The 19,730-nt window shown below is 39.5% G+C and overlaps 1 long non-coding RNA gene across 1 annotated transcript in view; it reads right to left on the minus strand.

The window, feature by feature from the left end:
* Nucleotides 1-11,462: 11,462 nt before the first annotated feature.
* LOC144259452 (uncharacterized) overlaps nt 11,463-19,730 on the minus strand; it is a 202,130-nt gene continuing 193,862 nt past the window's right edge. Inside the window, exon 4 of the long non-coding RNA XR_013344844.1 lies at nt 11,463-11,537. This is a non-coding gene — a long non-coding RNA (uncharacterized LOC144259452). The remainder of the gene's footprint in view (nt 11,538-19,730) is intronic.

Genomic DNA, 19,730 nt, shown 5'->3' on the forward strand with positions numbered 1-19,730 from the left:
TGGTATAGCCATTCAAAGAAGAGAAAACGTAAGAGTGAAGAGCTTTCTGCTGCTTGAGTACAGCACATACCTGCTCAGAATTTTACAGTCATTCCAAGTGCATGTCTACATGGTAATCACTTGTTGTGATTGCAACTCAGGCAGACATACCCAAGCAAGCTTTGATCTAGCTAGCTTGGGTCCTGGAGCAGTGAAGCTGCAGTAGTGGGGGTTCAGCACAGGCTGTACAAGACCACTCTGAACTCTGGGTAATCACTCACAGGGCTAGCCCGTGTTGAAACCTGAGCTGCCACAGCTTCATTGCTCTGGTACTTGAGCTCGCTAATTAAAGCGAGCTCAAGTAGGTTTCCCCAAGCTGCAATCATACCCTATGATTGCAGTGTAGACATACCCTAAGACAGTGGGAGCCTGACATATCCCATTGTGAAAGAGTATTGTGTAGAAGCTCTAGGTGTTGTATTACCATTCAAGTAATCAAAAGAGCCACTTTTTTTGGGGGGGGGGGGGCACAGTTTGAACAAGAGGAGATTCAAGGAACTTGGCTTATTTAGCCTAACAAAATGAAGGCCGATACACCAGAAGGATAAATAGCAGGGAGGAGGAGGAGGAGTTATTTAAGTTAAGGGCCACTTTTGGCACAAGAACAAATGATATAAACTGGCCATCAGCAAGTTTAGGCTTGAAATTATATGAAAGTTTCAAACCATCAGAGGAGTGACGTTCTGGAACAGCCTTCCAAGGGGAGCAGTCAGGGCAAAGCAGTCAGAGCTTGATACATTTATGGAGGGGATGGTATGATGAGATTGCCTACAATGGCACGTGGCCCATCCGCAAGTGCTAGTGGCAAATATCCCCAGAGGCTGCTGTATGAGGCACAGCTCTCTTAATGGTTTAAACTAGAATAAACGGTGGATTTGCTGTAACTTGAAGTCTTTAAATCATGATTTGAAGAGGTCAGTAACACAGCCAGAGGTTATGAGTCTATGGCAGGAGTGGCTGGGGGAAGTTCTGCAGCCTGCAATGTGCAGGACGTCAGAGGAGATGATCACACTGGTCCCTTCTGGCCTTAAAGCCTATGATTCTAGGAGACCAGATTGTATAGACATTGAGGCCACAAAACACTGGCAGAAAGAGAAGGAATACCCTTGGTCAAGATGAATTCACAGCTAATACTGCAATGGCCTTCTGAATACATATATCAAAAACTATAAAATGAGAATAAACTATGTCATACAAATATGAACTACGTGTCAGGGCAACTGCAGCATATTATTACTCAAGATTCGTTTCAGTTCCTCCAATGGCACATTGTGCTATTTTTACTCTCCAAAAACATTTTATAACTGCTATTGCCCCTGTGGCCATTCTGTATTTGATTAGTTGGAGGGGGGGATTTTTATTTACAGCACCAAAAATAAATTATTACCTCTACTTTCTCTAGCATCCCAATCCTCCCTTCCTGGCTGACTCCACACTGACTCCTATCATGAGCTGGCATCAGTTCTTCAAAAGAGGAAGTGTTAATTCTCACTCAGAAAGGTCTATGAAGTCCCACTATTTAATTTCAGAAACAATGCTGAATCTCTCCTCTCACCTGGGTTCCAGTGCCTTTGATAACTGACCAAACTGATTGATCAGTTTGCGGAAGGCAGTAGTTTACATTGCACATCTGTGCTGATGTCAAATACACGCTACAGCTGGTTTGAAATTTTTAGCTGAAACATTTTTTCAGCAAAAAAAATGCTATTTTTGTTTAATTGGAAACATTTCAGATAATATGTCAATTCTGACAAATATTCCTGTCAAGGTTCCTTCCCCACTCTGAACTCTAGGGTACAGATGTGGAGACCTGCATGAAAGACCCCCTAAACTTATTCTTAACAGCTTAGGTTAAAAACTTCCTCAAGGTACAAACTTTGCCTTGACCTTGAACCCTTTGCTGCCACCACCAAGCGTGTTAAACAAAGAACAGGGAAAGAGCCCACTTGGAGACGTCTTCCCCCCAAAATATCCCCCCAACCCCTACACCCCCTTTCCTGGGGAAAGCTTGATAAAAATCCTCACCAATTTTCATAGGTGAACACAGACCCAAACCCTTGGATCTTAAGAACAATGAAAAAGCAATCAGGTTCTTAAAAGAAGAATACTAATTAAAGAAAAAGTAAAAGAATCACCTCTGTAAAATCAGGATGGTAAATATCTTACAGGGTAATCAGATTCAAAACATAGAGAATCCCTCTAGGCAAAACCTTAAGTTACAAAAAGACACAAAAACAGGAATATACATTCCATTCAGCACAACTTATTTACCAGCCATTTAAACGAAAGGAAATCTAACGCATTTCTAGCTAGATTATGTACTAACTTTACAGGAGTAGTAAGGCTGCATTCCTGATCTGTTCCCGGCAAAAGCATCACCCAGACAGACAGGCCCTTTGTTTCCCCCCACCCTCCAGCTTTGAAAGTATCTTGTCTCCTCATTGGTCATTTTGGTCAGGTGCCAGTGAGGTTATCTTAGCTTCTTAACCCTTTACAGGTGAAAGAGTTTTGCCTCTGGCCAGGAGGGATTTTATAGTTCTGTATACAGAAAGGTGGTTACCCTTCCCTTTATATTTATGACAATTCCCATGGAAAAAATATTCTGAAGCAAAATTTTTGAATTTCAAAAATAAAAATTTTCTCAATAAACCTTTTTAGGAAATTTCTATTTATGGGAAATTTTGAAAAGATTTGGTTTTGGTCCAAACTGGACTGAAAACAAATTTAAAAATTTCCCTGAACTGGAAATTCGAAGTTGTGGCCAGCTTTATACACTATTGCTGTCTGCATAGTTCATTTTCCACATCTGAGGAATAATACCTAAAATACCTTTATTTAAATATATATCAGAGGGTCCTAAAATCCTTCACAAATATTTAAATCTCACAACATCACTGTGAAATAGTCACATATTATATCACTTTAAAGAGTGTAAACAGGAGGCAGAGGTTGAGTAACTTGTTCAGAGCCACACAATAAGCAAGTGAGAGAGCTGTAAATAAAACTCCTTCCAGTCAGCTGCTATAACTACTTGACCACATGACTCTTCTTTAAAAATGAAGGAGTAAAGATTGTTGTTCAAGGCAGCAGAGGCCATACCCTATGTCAACAGTAAGGTTCTTAGCTCATGACAGGCTGAAGTTCCATATTTGTAATATCTCCTTTTGAGCAGTCTGCTTAGACCAACTATAAAAATATTTACCAAGGTCAGGATCTGTCAATATGATGTGATTTTGGAAGCCTTAACGTGATCCCCTTTAATGAATATAGTAGCTTGCAGTCAAGAAACACCGTGCCCCGTAATGCCATGAGGGAAAAAATCTGACATATTTAAAAATCAGTTTTTATCTGTTCCAGGACCACAAATACAAAAGTGCCTTCATCTTAATCATATGGTTATTTTACAGCATCACAACAGGGCAAGGTTAACGTTGTTTGGGTTTAACTGCATCTCCATATTTTAAGCTTTGTGGATTCCTTTTAACTGTGGCCTTTACTGAATTTCCTGGGTTTAAAACACTTGGGTCCAGGATCACTACAACACCCCTATAATGTCTTTTACCCTTAAATCACTAATACATATTCCCAATCTTAACTCCATTTTACCATAGTTTTTGTCTCTGGGAATACCAAAGTATGTGAGATTACCGTAATGCATTCTAAACTACTGAAATATTGTAAGTAAGTTGAACATTTCTCTGAAATGTTTACTGATCCAGATATTGTGTTCCCAGCCCTCCACAAAGTCATCAGTTGTTAGAAATACCATTTAGATAAAAGGATACAATGCAGACAGAGTATACATTGATATACACCATTGTCACATATTGTGAGGCATTATAGACCCTTTAATTCTCAATCACAGAAGGAAACATTTGGGAATGAAAAAAGACCAATAGTGCTTCACACACAATTTGGCATTGGGGACTGTATGTATTATGGCTTCCATATGTCTCAGCCTACTAAATGCATTCTTAATGACAAGCTCCTGTTGAGAGAAATCTGCACAGTAGCTTGGGTATTCTATCTAAAGGAAAAAGTTATTTTGTTCATATTTGTCCTGAACCTTGCCTCAGTGCTGCTTCTAGATGTCCTCGGAGCCTCCTAGGTGTCACAAAAGGGAATAAAATATCAGAATTCTCTTGCAGACTTCCTTACCACTCAAGATATGCCACAATAAATCATTAGATCAGGGGTCTCAAACCCATGGCCCACGGGGTTATTGTCTGTGGCCCGCCAGCTCCCCATGGCCCCCAAGTTCCCCCAGCATTTACTTAGAGCGGCTCCAGCCCAGCATGCACTGGGGGGTAGGGCAGGCTCCCTCCCTGCCTACCTGCCCTGCCCCCGCACCACTCCGGGAAGTGACCGAGACCGGGGGGGGGGGGCACAGGGGTCTGTGTGCTGCCTCCAGGTACCTCCCCCGAACCTCCCATTGGCCAAGGAGCCTGCCCTGCCCCCGGTGCGTGCCGGGCTGGACCCACCCCCTGAGCCCCTCCTGCAGCCGAACCCCCTGCTGCACCCCACACCCCTCCTGCACCCGACCCCCTGCCCTGAGCCCCCTGCTGAACCCCGCACCCCTGCCCTGAGTCCCCTGCCATACCCCGCACACCTCCTGCACCCCAGCCCCCTGCCCTGAGCCCCCTGCTGCACCCCGTACCTCTCCTGCACCCCAACCCCTGCCCTGAGCTGCCTGCCACACCCTGCACCCTGCCCCCTTACCCTGATCCCCCTGACGCACCCTGCACCCCTCCTGCACCCCAACCCCGTGCCCTGAGCCCCCTGCTGCACCCTGCACTGTTCCTGCACCCCCTGGGGGCAGGGAGGGGGCGGAGTTAGGGTGGGGATTTCAGGGAAGGGGTGGGAAGAGGAGGGACGGGGGCGGGGCCTCATGGAAGGGGTGGAGCGGGGGCGGGGACGGGAGGGTGGTCAGTGGTGCGGCCCTTGGGCCAATGTACTAGTCCTCATGTGGCCCTCGTGATCATTTGAGTTTGAGACCCCTGCATTAGATATTTTACCAATGTCAGGGGAAAGAAATCACTAACTTTATGTCTGAGGATCTGAGCCCCCCAAAATTGAGGACCTCCCCCAGTCTGAGTGGTTCATCAGGATCAATTACCTCTTTTGTATGTTGGCACAAGAAGTTTAATGCACCTGGCCCTTAAATGAGTGTGTTTGGTGCAGTTCTTCCTCAGACCTCTCTAATAAGGAATGCTTTTTATTCTTCAAGACTAAACTTAAAGGCATCAAAGATTCCTAGGTATCATCATTCTTGGCACTGAGACCTGTGGAGCAGAATTATCATCAATGCTGCAGTCCGACTGCTCCGAGAGAATTCACCTGCAATCTCCTCTTCCGCTCTGAGAGAACTCCGCAGATGAACGTGGCACAAATTGAACAGGTCTGAGTAGAATGGCCTTTGCTGAATCAGGTGGAACCAGTAGGTGTGTTGGCTGGCATATAAGGACGTACCATATGGCACATCCTTGTATCAAGATCTCTTCTCCAGGTTAGCCATCTTGAATGACCCACTGACCCAACAAGAAATTACTAATCTACCCTCAGCACTAAATTCTGTAAGAACGTATTTCAAAAGATTATTTAGAAATATCATATAAAATGAAGATTCATGTTTCTGCAAATTACAGCTGATAGAAGGAAAGAGAGGAAACAGGGAGTATGGCTCTTTGATAACCTGTGAGGGGAAGGGATCTTTTATTACCTGTCAGAACATTCAGATCCTTCAACTGATATGTTAATTCCCCCTAAGCGTTATTTGTATGCAATAGTTCTGGGACTCCCAAGGCACAGCTTGAGATTCCTATAGTGGGGGATGTACAGAAACAGTGCCCCATAAAGGAGAAATGGCCTCACCTTCCATTGTATGGCTTATCAAAGAAATTAAATACAGATGCAAGCTAAAAGCAAAATTTTCTTACTTCTGGAATGCCAATGACATGATTTTCCTACCCAACATCTGTGATAAAATTCAGTTTGAAGCCCTGTTATAAAAAGTCAAGTTATAAACATTACTTTTCTGCTCATAGAGTCCTGTGAAAAGCAATCATGGTATTACTGTCAACCGTGGTAAAAGTAATCTAACAAATATCCTCTGTGCTTCCCTTTTTATTACAGTGTTGCCTCAGTGATACTATATACTATAGTTAAGGTCGAGATGGCCAGTCTACTCTAAACTCCTATTTTCAAAGGCTTTCAATTTTCTTTAAAAAAATTACTTTTTGGGATGAAATTTGTTGTGCTTGTTCAGCCCGTAGGTGATATTTTTTGTGTGGTAGTATAGCCTTTCAACTATTTGAGTTATCAGAACAAGAAAATGTTTTGGTTTTAAATACATTGTTAAGATATTTCTGCACTCAGATAATTCCAAAATATTTTCATTTTTAAAATTTCAAACCATGTGCGTATTGTACATTCAGGAATACATGCTTCACTTTTTTGGGGAGTGGGAGACAGACTGTCAAGATCTCTCTGCATGGATCAGACTGCTGGATTTGGAGTCTCAGTTAGCCACCTGTGATTTAACAAGATTTTACTTTAAAAATTCTGGGCCAAAATCTGAAGTATTTATCCAATGACCTTCAATTTAGAGGGAGTGAGGGATGGAGAAAGGAGAAGTTTATTGTTGTAATATGGGATCTGGATACAAATCCCCTTTTGTTCCATATTGGTTTAAAAAAATAAAACCCTTACTGATGAACTGTATTTTGCACAGAAAAAAAAAAGAGGGGGAGCAAAAAAAACACAATTAGCCCAAATATCCAACTTTGTGGGCTGGCTGTTGTGACATTATATTTCTATTCACCCCATATTCTGACCCCTTCCAGGGCAACTGGCAAAAATCTCAGAGTCATGGTTAAAAACGTATAGTTACTTCTATTTCTGGTGGCTCCATCCCACCAAGTGATGCATTTCCCATGCTCTTTCCAGCAGGCTCAGCCAAGGATCCTCAGTACACTAAAGCTGTACCACTTCAGAACCCACTCCTGTAGTCCATAGGCAGACGAATACTCTTTGGAGTGAATTTTGGCTGCCTATGGACAGTAGGGCAAGGCCCAGTTTCATAGTGAGCATACTGCATGAAGGATTTTACTTTACATTAGCATCATTTTCATACACTACTCTAGATTTCATTTCCTGTTCACATTATATTCGCTGTTATTCCCATGCGTATGCTTATTGTACATTAGAAAAGCAAAGCTGACAAAAATATAGATATTTCATAGTCAAGGTATATTCTGAAATCCTATACTGTTAAATGCTATCCTATACAATTAAATGCCTGACAGGTATAATACCATAGAATACTCTGTCAAGACACTACCCTATGTTGGATAATCTGACCCCGAAGACTGGTAGATAGTCAAGATATAAATTGTCTCCTAAAACCACACATCTTTCTTTACTCATATTTAAATTGCAAACTCGCATTACTTTGCCTGTCTGCATCATTGCTCTCATTTCCTTCTGCTTTACCTCTTGTTCTACACCTTGCCCAATCTTCTTGCCTTGTTTTTACTTTATCTCTTTCTCCCCTGCATTATGATCAGTAGAACTGGAGTCACGGGCCCCTGTTCCTTGGAGGGACTGTTATTGAGGGGATAACCAGAAAAACAGGGAGCGTGGGGAATTAGGCTGGAAGCAACTCAGTCACAAGGACAGAGCATGCACAGGCTTTAATAAAGTTCCACTTGTTCAACTTAACCTGCATTCAGCTTCATTATTTGCTAATGAAATATCCCCCACACTGCACCCTGCACCTGACATGATCTCCCTCTTCCACTGTATCAAACTACCCTGTTCAGTGTTCAACAGCTGATGTCCACTCCATTACTGATTACTTCTTCTCTTTCCCTATCTTTACTAAAACAAAAAACACCAAAAAACCCTTGCAAGCTGTATAGACAAATTAAAACAAATTGGTTGTATTTGTTGAATCACTTGTCCCATTTGTAACTCATCCTGTCTTTGCCAGTTGTCAGTTCCATCCAAAGTGGCTCCCATTACTATAGTACCTGAACACCTCCCAATCTTTTAATCAACACACTTTGAGGAAGGTCAGGACTATTACTCCCATTTTACAGATTGGGAACTGGGGTACAGATAGAATAAGTAACTTGCCCAAGGTCACATATTAAGTCTCTGGCAGAATAACGAATTGAAGCTGGGTCTCTGGAGTCTCAGGGTAGCACCCTAGACTATTTAGAGGATTTATCTGGCAGCAAAATTAAGTTTGGGGGTCTGAAACCCTTCACAGAGCACCAGATACACTATATAAAAAAATCTGTAGACAAATACCTTTTCAACATGGGGTATTGATCAAATCATAACAATCAGCAGGATTTGTTTAATGGTGTGGAAGATTTTGTGACGTCATAGGGATAAAAAGATGAATTATGCTGGATTTCCTTTCCATTATCTGCAAGAAATGTTGCAAGTTTTATGGGTTTAAAAAACATATTATTGTAAAGAGAACTGAATATTGTACGTAATTATTTTAAATGTAAATTATATGTTCTTTGTGTTTGAATATTTCTGACCCTTCTCTTTCTGCCTCAGAAAATACAAAAATGAAATGTGAAAGTGAAACATTTTACTGTAATTAAATAAAACTAAGATTGCTATTATTAAGAAAAACAGGAATTAGAATGAAAAACTTAGAAAACAGGTTTCTTGTCAGTAACCTTTTCAAAAATTCACACAAAAATATCAGAAATAACTTTTTGAGAAGTTGGATTGGTTTTGTTAAGATGACTTTCACTTGAACATGTTGGGCATATTTCTAGCTGGTTTACACCAAATGTATTGAAAATACCTTAGAACTGACACACTGTTATTTAACGGCTTGTCTAGGACTCTCTGAGACAAGGGAAAGTTCATCCGAATTAACTAACAGTGTGAATTTAACTAAACAAGTTCAGACCACTTTAATCCTGAATGAGAGTTCTCACACAGGAGTTTAATGTAATTTAACTAATCTACTTTAAAATCTCATCTTTAGTTAATTTTGATTAACTTTCCTGAGTGTCCCCAGGTACACAAGCCCTAATAGTTATTTTACTATTAAATAAAACAGAGAATGCAAACAGGCCACATAATATACAGTGCATTCAGGGTCCTACAACCCTAAATTCAGACTTCAGTGCTTGCTAGCCCACTCCCTGAAGGAGAGGACAAAGTATAATACAAAATCGGCTTTTGTAGAGCTTAGCCCTTCTGAGCTGCTCCGTATCTCCTCTCCTCCTACATAATGAAGCTTGATGGCTCCTCCAGTCCTGACACTGAAGGTGTAGTCAGAATTACAGTAGTCAAAGGATTGACAGGGCAACCCAGGGGACATAACTGGCATCCATGTAACTGGGATTGTACTGTACTATAAATGCATTGTTGCATCTTTTTGAGAGAGAATCAGATTCTCAAAGTGTTTGTGGGGGGTGGAGGCTAAAATTTTATTTAGATTTCAACAAAATTTGTAATAAAATATATATACTTATTTTCTTTTCCATATTATGTAAGATTTTCATACAAATAGATATGTTTAACTGAGGAATCTTTTTTAATCCAATGACAGAAAAAAAAATGCATACAAATCGTTGGGCCAAATTCTGATCTATGTTAAACACATGCAAACACATTGATTTCAGTGAGGTTGAACAGATGTGAGAGCAGAATTTGGTCATCACATTTTAGGTAGGTAATCTACAACTCTGTGATGTATGTATTTTAGTGATGATAACCTCTTCAGAGTAGGGACATTGTTATAGTCTACATTTGGATGTCACCATGTATATTTATAGTACTATATATAAATGAGGAGAATGATTCAGAAACCAGTGTCATTAAATGAAGAAATAGCCTCAACTTCATTCTAAATCTGAAACTGAATCAGGCCCTTTTCTGATGTTCAAAAGGATTTAGGCAATTACAGCAAGACAGCAAAAAATCCATAGGGCTGTTTCTGTCTTAGGGAAACTCGCATATAAAGACCTTTTGTGAACATAGCTAATGAAAACAATGGGATTTCATTTCCAAGTCATCCTTAAAGATTTGCTTACAAAAACTTGCAAAGACCTCAGTCTCATTTGCAAACCTCTCAGAGTTTAAATCCTCAGTGTAGAGGCTTGCTAAGTTCCAGGTGCATCTCTCTGGGTCTTCATTGCTGAGACTTTTCAGTTTCTCACCCATCAAAAGAGCAAACCATTCTCCAACTCCTTTGTATTTATGCATCTTATTGTCCAATTGTGTTAATATGATGTCAGACAGGGTTGAAAACCTCATCTTCAAAAACTTTTTTGGGATCTGGTGGCCTTTCATCATTTGCAAGTTTGCATTACTTTCCTCCTTCAAGACAGTTTCTCTCTGAACTGCATGGATATTCCTAACATTTCAGTCTGTGAAGCAGCAGCTTCCTTACATGCAACAAAACAAGACCATAATTCTGATAAACCATCTCAAAGGCCACCAAACAAACTGTGATCCATCTGAATGTCAAGATCAGGACTCTGCAATTTGTTTGCTCGCGATGTTAATTTTTGATAACATACCACATCTCAGCCAAAACAAGAAACAAAATCTTTGAAATGTTTTGTTTGCAAGTTACCAGCTTCCAGCTTAAGTTCTGGCATAAGACTCCACGAAGACTTGATCTCATATAAAGGAACAAGAATACCCTGAACCTGATTTTATAGCGGACAGATTGACTCTACCCCTTGCTGACCATCTTGTCATGCTTTGGCATTTTAATGTAATGCTAATGTGCTTTCTTAAACACATTCCAACCACACAAAGAAGTGGAAAATGGGGTAGAAATTTTTTTGAACAATTCCAAACAATGGACCAAATTGTGAAACAACCATTACAGCAGCTTCTCCAACAAGATTCAGTGAGTGGGCAGTGCATGGGATGAAAGATGCATACTGATTTATCTGCTGCATTTGATTTTGAACACCTTTGTATTGCTGCAGCCATGTTAGCTCTGTTGTCTCAGCTTTGTCCTCTGCAATCAATATCTAAAACCATATTTTTTCAGCTTCTCTAAAATAAACTCCATAATAGCCGCACCGACACAGGGGAGGGTATCAAGGAAATCTACAAAGCATTCATTTGTGTTCCAAACTCACTATTTGGGGTCTGAAAAGGGCCGCCTGACCATTCCATTTGGGGAAGTAAACAGACAAGGAGAAGGCCCCGGGACGGAAGAAAATAGCAAGAAGTTAAAAAAAAAAGGGGGAGGCGGACTTTTATGGACCTAGGCTAAATTCCACTGGACTCATTTGAACTTCCCTTCACAAATTCCTGCGCCAATGTCATAATTCCAATGACCCTGGCTGCTGTGCTAATCCACCAATGTGGAGATCATGAGGTCTCCCAATATCAACAGAAAAGAGAAACACAGTCCCTTACTTACTTTTTTATAGAACTTCTCTTCCTCGTAGGATGCTGCTTGTGTCCATACGCCATGCTACAATATATTCGATTTTCCACTATATGTCAATTACAAAACACAAATTCAATACAAAATGAAATTCAGTCAATAGACTGATATTATTTTTATGCCAGACTGGCCAAAAACTTGTCATTATTTTACATCTGTCATGGGAAATCATCAAGGTATGGTTGTGTTTCTTAGCATCAGTGTACCTTATAAAATACTAATAATATAGCACAATTGGGAGCAACCATTATAGTTAAAGTTGCATGTGTTGCCTGTCTAACGCCTCTTAAATGACTTTAACTTACCTTTCATTCCGAAATTTTCCTTGCCAAAAATAAACACTTTTGTAAAACTTGAGCAAAATTCAAATGTTTCAGCCATTTCTGAGTAGGAGCTGAGTGAGAGAAAGTACATTTTCCCCATAGCAAAAAAAAAAATCTGCAGTTTTGGTGGGGTTTTTTAAACACAGCTCTGCAGGCCAAACAGCAAATGATAGAAAGTCGAAATTTGACATGAATATACTCCTCACATAAGAGAAGTACTTTTATCAATAGCCTCTTCTTCTGATTGGCTGCTGGCTTCACCTCCCTTTTGTCACCTTCCTCAAGTCTCTTAACTTCAGTCTCATTCAATTGCCTTCCATTCACCCTCTTTCTCCCCATTCTTACAGACCCTCACTCACATTTGTCCTGTACTTTGTTTTACTGTATTTTTGTTTAGCTAAAGTGAAAAGCCTCCGAAAATTATTTCAAACAAACAAATATCCAATCAACCAGTAGAAAAAAAATGTAGGACCGACATGTTGGCAAATCATCATTCTGCTTTTATTTTATTGTTATTTATATTCTTTACCCAGACTCTCTGTCTTGTTTATTCCAACTGTAAGATTTTCAGGGCTCTGTAGTATTATTGATGAAGGCTTTATTACATATAATGTTTAACCACGGTGCAAGAAAATGAAACCAATGACTTTCTCCGCTTCATTTTTCAATTGCACAATGTCTTTCACAACCCAAATATTAATCTAGGAGGATAACAAGCGCTATACCTGACAAAAATTCACAATTACGTTATTAATGGGTCAAAGGTACTCTATAATACACCACTATATTTTTCTGTCTTTTATTTCATTACCTTGTAAACTATATCCTCATCCCAAGAAGGGCCAGTCCTATATCATCCACCCCATCTACACTATATTTTGCCCATGCTAGGAAACCATTGTCAATTTTAAGTGATTTCTGATGAAGTGAGCTGTAGCTCACGAAAGCTCATGCTCAAATAAACTGGTTAGTCTCTAAGGTGCCACAAGTACTCCTTTTCTTTCTGTCAACCAACTGTCACAACGAGATTAGGTCAAGAGGAGCAATTCTGTTAGCATTATCCTAAGTTAGTGACAAAAAGAGAATCTTGAAAGCAGCTAAAGACATAGGAGAAATTAGCTACTGAAGGCATACAATATTGTTTTCCCCAGAGCCTTTTTTCAGCTTGGAAAAAAGATGACTGGGGGGGGGGTATGATAGAGGTCTATAAAATCATGACTGGTGTGGAGAAAGTAAATAAGGAAGTCTTATTTGCTCCTTCTCATAACACAGGAACTAGGGGGGTCACCAAATGAAATTAATAGGCAGCAGGTTTAAAACAAACAAAAGGAAGTATTTCTTCACACAATGCACAGTCAACCGGTGGAACTACTTTCCAGGGGATGTTGTGAAGGCCAAGACTATAACAGGGTTCAAAAAAGAACTAGAAAAGTTCATGGAGGATAGGTCCATCAATGGCTATTAGCCAGGATAGGCAGGGATGGTGTCCCTAGCCGCTGTTTCCCAAAAGCTGGGAATGGGCGACAATGAATGGATCACTTGTTGATTACCGGTTCTGTTCATTCCCTCTGGAGCACCTGGCATTGGCCACTGTCGGAAGACAGGATACTGGCTGGATGGACCTTTGGTCTGACCCAGTGTGGCCGTTCTTATGTCCCGAGCACAATTACAAAAGCCTGGCAGAATTAATTCATGCCAATTAAATGGGTATTTGATGAGGTAGTAGTAGCGATGGCCATATTATTCCAGCAAAACTCCATGTCATCTATTAGGAAAATGTCTACCTTCTGGGACATTAATTCCGCTATGTCTCTGATAGACAAGAGGTAAAAGTCAATGGGATTCAGGCTCATAAGTCTCTTAGGCACTTTTAAAAAATATTACCCAAGATCCTTAAAGCCAACCAATTCAGTTCTCTTGCATTCTAAAGAGATGATGACAACTGAAATGCATATATCTTAACTGTTAGCCTGATCAGGATCTGTACTGGATTTCAATTCCCCTAACTCTCAGATTCCTCATCTTGCAGCCTGTCCTACAGTGTTGTGACCTCTTTTCTTTCTGTTCAAACTAGTCTATCATTATAGTTGGAATGCAATGCACAGAGAGAATATCTTTAGAAGTTCCCTTGTTGTTCAGTGTAAGAGAGTAAGTTTTTATGGTTAATTCAGAGTCTGACATTTATACTGAAGACAACCAGAGTTTTTCTGTATTTTGAATAAAATTATTTTTAAGCCATCTGTGGTAATTAATTATACATGTGCCAGAGGGATCTGATCAATGTTCAACTTCTGAATTATCACCACTATCCCAGCTGTTCCGCGGTTTTGGGTTTTTTATTAATAATCAATAAAAAGTATTTGGAAAAGAATTTGATACTATTCCAGAGATCTGGAGGGTAGCCAGCCCATCCTTTGCCTATCTTTAAACAAAATCTGATAGGGAATATCATAAGAATTATAGACCAGAGATCCTGGTAATACTGGATAAATTAGGTGAAACAATAACTAAAAAGACAGAATGAAACCCTCAATGAACATTATATAATAGTAGGCTTGCAATGATTCGATTTTTAGCAATAAATGTTAATTTCACTGTACATACACAAACCAACAAAAATATTTCCATAGATAATAATAGAAATTTTTAAAGGGGCAATGTAAGAAAAAAGCTTCTTGAAAACTTCTTAGAGTTTAATTTAAGGATATTTACTTTGTATATTTTGATATGTGATGTTAACAATTTCTTTTAAGAGTTATAAAAATTGGACCTTTTGAAACTCAGTGTCTATTGAAGTTAAATAATTAGACTGACCCCGACATTGCCAGCCCCTCTCCTAATTTCCCAGAAAAATTTAAATCAATCAAAACTGAAAAATGCTTAAAATAAAATTTGGTGTTGTCTGTTGAAAGAATAAAGGAGTAAGAATTGACTTCTGCAAAGCGTATGTAATAGGGACAAACCAGTAGGACCTGTGTAAACAAAAACTGTATCATTCCTATCTTTCAGAATTCTTTGAACAATTCAAAAAATTTGTAAAACAACAAAATAATTCAAACTAGAAGAGACACTGAGAAACTCCAGAAGGACCTAAAAAACGCTAGTGGACTTGGCTACAGAATGGCAGAAGAAATGATTGCACACATCTGCAAAGTTGTGCATGCTAGGAGGGACAACTGGATTCTAATAAATTATAAAGCTCAAGAAAAATATTTAGGCATCGCTGTGAACAGTTTAATCAAAATATCTGTTCAATGAGCTCCAACAGTCAAGAACAAACAAGATGTACAATTGTATTAAGAAAACAATAAAGAAAAAACTGACAATATTATAATGAAGTTCTATAAATCAACATTCACCCTCACTTTCAATATGGGGCCCTGGTCAGCACTTCCCAAAAATAATACACAATAGCAGTAATGGGAAAAGTCCAAAGATGAGCAAGTAAACGATCTAGAGACATGGAAAGACTTCCTTTGAAGACATCTTAAAAACATGAGGACTATTTATTTAAGAAAGTAGATGAACAAGGGGTAACAACCACCATATACAAAACAGAGTATGATACAAAGGTGGTCAATAAGGTGACCCTACTTAAACTCAGATAATACAAGAACAAGAGGAGTTGTAGCCGTGTCGGTCCCAGGATATTAGAGACACAAGATGGGTAAGGTAATAATATCCTTTATTGGACCAACTTTCTTGTCTCCCTCACCAACAGAAGTTGGTCAAGTAAAATATATTACATAACTCCCACCCTGTCCCTCTACAACAACAAGGGGTCACTCAAAGAAATTAAAAAGGCGATAAATATAAAAAAAGGATTAAAGAAAAAACGGTTTTGGTTGTTTTTAAAACACAAAACAGTTAGCCTGTGCACTCACTGCAACAAGATGTTATTGAGGCAGAATTTAAAAAAAATTAGAAATTTATATTGATAAAAATACCTGCAGTCTCATTAGATAGTATGAACACTTATCAAGGATACAGCCCTCATGCTTCAAGCAAGAAGCTAATCACTAAAAGCCTTCAGCTGGGAAGAAATTCTTCCCACGAGCATGCTATCGCTTAATTGTCCATTACTGAGGTTTTACTACTTCCTCTGAAGACTAAATTTTGTGCAGAATACTAGACTAGACAGTTTACTAGTCTGATCTACTATGGTAATTCCTACATTCAAAATACAAAAAGGAGAGCTCAACTCCTTTTTTTATTAAAATCATATACTGTAAGACAAAGTGATTGATATCTTTGAAAACTAGTCACGATGTGCCACTGGCTGGCTGGGTGTGCTAAATGAAGGGAAAAGGACAAGGCAAGGGAGCAATCTGACAACAGGGAAGAAGACTGTAACATATTAAAGAATTACTTAAAGCGTTATATTTGTAAATGCTTTGCTGTAAGCAAAGCTAATTGCAAGTGGTTAATGGTCCTGTCTTTCTCGGGCAAGATAAAAAAACTAAATCGATATTACTTTACTAGATGTTTACAGTATAAAGTTTCTTACATATAAAACTCTACAATTAAATAAAAATGCTAGTTCTTAAAAGCCTATAAAACATCAGTAAGCAGATAAAGAAAATGAGTTTTCCTTTTAAAAGCACTGCCCAGTAGAACATACTTTTAGTGACATGCATCAAGCAGAACCAAGGAAGATCATGAATCCTTGCTCTTTAGCAGGCCTTTTTATTTAGGTCCAACTGTATCGAACAAATGCATTTTAAAAGACAGCTCATATGGGCAAGCAGCAAAAAGTCAATCAGAAGCTGGAGAGATCCATCAAATGAGCTCTTCTTTTCCTTCTGCTTAGAACACAGATTTGCTCTTAATTTAGTATTTATCAGTAACTGTCTAGTATATTTTAAAAACTTGATATAAATGTCATCCCATTCCATTTGTGTTACTATGAGTATGATGTATGGTGTTCAAAGACCTGTCTTCTGATGCCCTCCTGTTTTAGAAGAAGACTCCAATGATTTTTCAGAATTCCAGATTCCTACAGTCTTGTATGAGAAACAGCAGATTTTGTTGATAATCCAATGGATTTTAAAAATATAATTAATTTTTAATTAAAATTTCAATAGGAAAAGCACACCTTAGTGGACTTTTAGGTCAGTTCGTATGTGTATTTAAACATTTTTTGTTGGTAAACTATTTTGTTGGTATTGATTTTATACACAGACACTACCTGGGATTTTTATAAAAGCTAAACATAAACTGGAATTCAAGTGTTTTGATTAAGTATTCCCCCTTTAAATGTGCCAGTGATCTTCTCACAGCCAACTCCAAAGAGGGAGGTCTGAGGGGAGAAGGAAAAAAAAAAACAGGAGAGAGGTTTCCAGGCCAGTCAGCCCTACCTTCCAGCCCACCCCACCCCCACCCCCGCAACTTAATAATGTCACTGAAGATTAGAAGTTTCTCAAAGTGCCCAACCAAACTTGGAACATTTTACAGCCTTCCCCAGTGAATCAGTATCATCCCCTCTTGTTAAACAGCAACAGAGGTTCATGGAATTTGTAAAAACTAACCCCTGCTGCTTTGAGTTATTACTGAACTGATCCCCAAATGGTTGACTTTCACTAAATACAGTATAAACATGGTGTAGTTCTTAACAGCTCATAAAAATTGAGCTTTAAAAATATTACGAAACATAAATGGGCATGAAAGTGCTTCAAGAGGATTATGTTTTCTAACATGTCCCTGAATGAAGCCTCTCCATAGTGATCAGTCTCAGAAATTAGCAGCAAGGCAGGCATGGAAATTTAAAAATATAAAAACTTGAATTGCAGTTTTAAAGTTAACCAAATGATTTGCCTGTATTAAAATGCAACTTAACAGTATTTCGAGCTCCCACACTGTCCCTATGGTTTGTTCATGCTGAATAATAACAACTTGCCGAAAAGTAACAAGAGTGTAGCAGCTTGATAACATTTCAAAATTATCACTGTGACAAGGGTTCTGCATTGCATTTTATTTAGCTATTTACTCATTCAGGTAGGGTGCTTAAATAAACCACTGACATGTAAAATGCTGCTTATTTGAAAGCTTAAAGCAAAGCATTCAGCCTGTAAATTTCATTGTTAGTTTTGATCCTGATGTGCCATTCATAAAATGGTAAAGAGGTAATGTAGATCACAGGTGACCATTATATAACACAAAACAAATGTAAATATGGTCACTGTAGTATTAATCAGACTTCTCCAGCATTATAATATAAAGCTGCATTACATCACAATACCCAGTGCCTTACTGAAATCTCCTTTCACTGAGGAAAGAATAGCACCACTGAAAAAATGGATTAATCTAACTTTTCCTTCAGTTTCACTCAGCATGTAATATATCTCTCTCAGAACGCAAAATGTCATCTCTCCACATAAATGTTTATAAAATTATATTCCCACTCAAAGGAAATATCAATTTGAAAAAAACATTTCCCCGAAGAACAAGCCAATATGAAAAATTTCCAATGAAAGTAAGTCTGTTTTACAATATATGGTTTTATTCTAAATAATTATTTTCATTTACACACATACACACACACACAGCTATGTTTTTATTCTTTGTACAGCACCTAGCACAAAGGGATCCTGGTCCATGACTGGGGATCATAGGCACTATTCTAATTCAAATAATACAAATAATAAATAAATAAATAATGAAGATGCTTAATAAATGCACTTTATTGAGTACCTTTCCTGCACTTTGTCCACTAATTCATCTTACTTAGGACTTCTTAAACACTTTTCGGAAATTTCACACAGCCACCATTGTAAAAACAACAAATAACAATAAAACCTGGGAAACCCTTCCAGAAAATGTTTTGTTCTTCCCCCCCATGTTCACAAAATCCTTCTTGACTGTAATGCAGGACAGGTTAAATGCCTCATACCAATTGTGATAGAAATGCATGCTACATAATATTGGAAAGGAGAGATTCCAAGCTTTCCAATGCAAGGTGGTGAGGTCCAGTGCTCAATTTAACTAGCTGCAGCACAGGGACTATTTGAAATTATATTTGGTCGCTACGAAGGAAACAAAGGTTTCTTTGTGTCCACCACAGTAACTATGTATTCCTAACTAGACCAGGCCTGTTTGGCCAACTTCTGAGCTGTGAACAGGGATGGATAACAGGAGAATTTAGAGGTAGCTTAGAGAGCGAGGATAAGAGACTTCTACCCTCAATAACATGATGGCCAACAGTAGTTATAAACGGCAATGGATGCATCATGTTTTCTTTGCTGCCTGAAGCCAGTAGAGATTTCCTGTGTATGAAGTGCAAGTTAGTGGCTCTGCTGGCAGAGAAGAGTCTTACACTAGAGAGGCAAGCACAGACTACAGAGCATTAGAGATGCTGAGGAATTTCTGTTTCGCATGGCAAGCCTGCGAGGGAGGGAGGAGAAGCCAAGTGGCGGCGCGCTTGGGGGAGGCAGTGGTGGTGGAGTGCGCCACCGCTTGGCTTCTCCTCCCTCCCTCCCTCCCTCGCAGGCTTGTGGCGCGAAACAGGAATTCCTCAGCATCTCTAAAGCTCCGTAGTCTTTGCTTGCCACTCTTAGTGTAAGACTCTTCTCTGCCAGCAGAGCCACTAACTTGCACAGTGAGCTGGGGTGGGGAGCGGTTCCTCTACCCCCTGTTACTTCCTGCTTCCCCCCCCCCACCTTCGCTCACCTCCGCTCCGCCTGCTCCCCTGAACATGCTGTCTCTCCCTTGCCTGAGAGGGATGGGGGAGAAATGGAGCGGCGGCATGTTCAGGAGAGCAGGCGGAGCAGAGGTGAGCTGGGGGGGAGCCGCAGGAAGCAATGTGGGGCGAGGGGGGAATGCGGCACAGCCGGGGTAGGAGGCGGGTCTGGGGATTTGGGGAAGAGCCAGCCCTGCCTCCATGAAATTATCTAGTTCTTTTTTGAACCCTGCTATAGTCTTGG

Source organism: Eretmochelys imbricata, chromosome 1 (assembly GCF_965152235.1).
Source record: "Eretmochelys imbricata isolate rEreImb1 chromosome 1, rEreImb1.hap1, whole genome shotgun sequence".
Taxonomy (NCBI): Eukaryota; Metazoa; Chordata; order Testudines; family Cheloniidae; genus Eretmochelys; species Eretmochelys imbricata.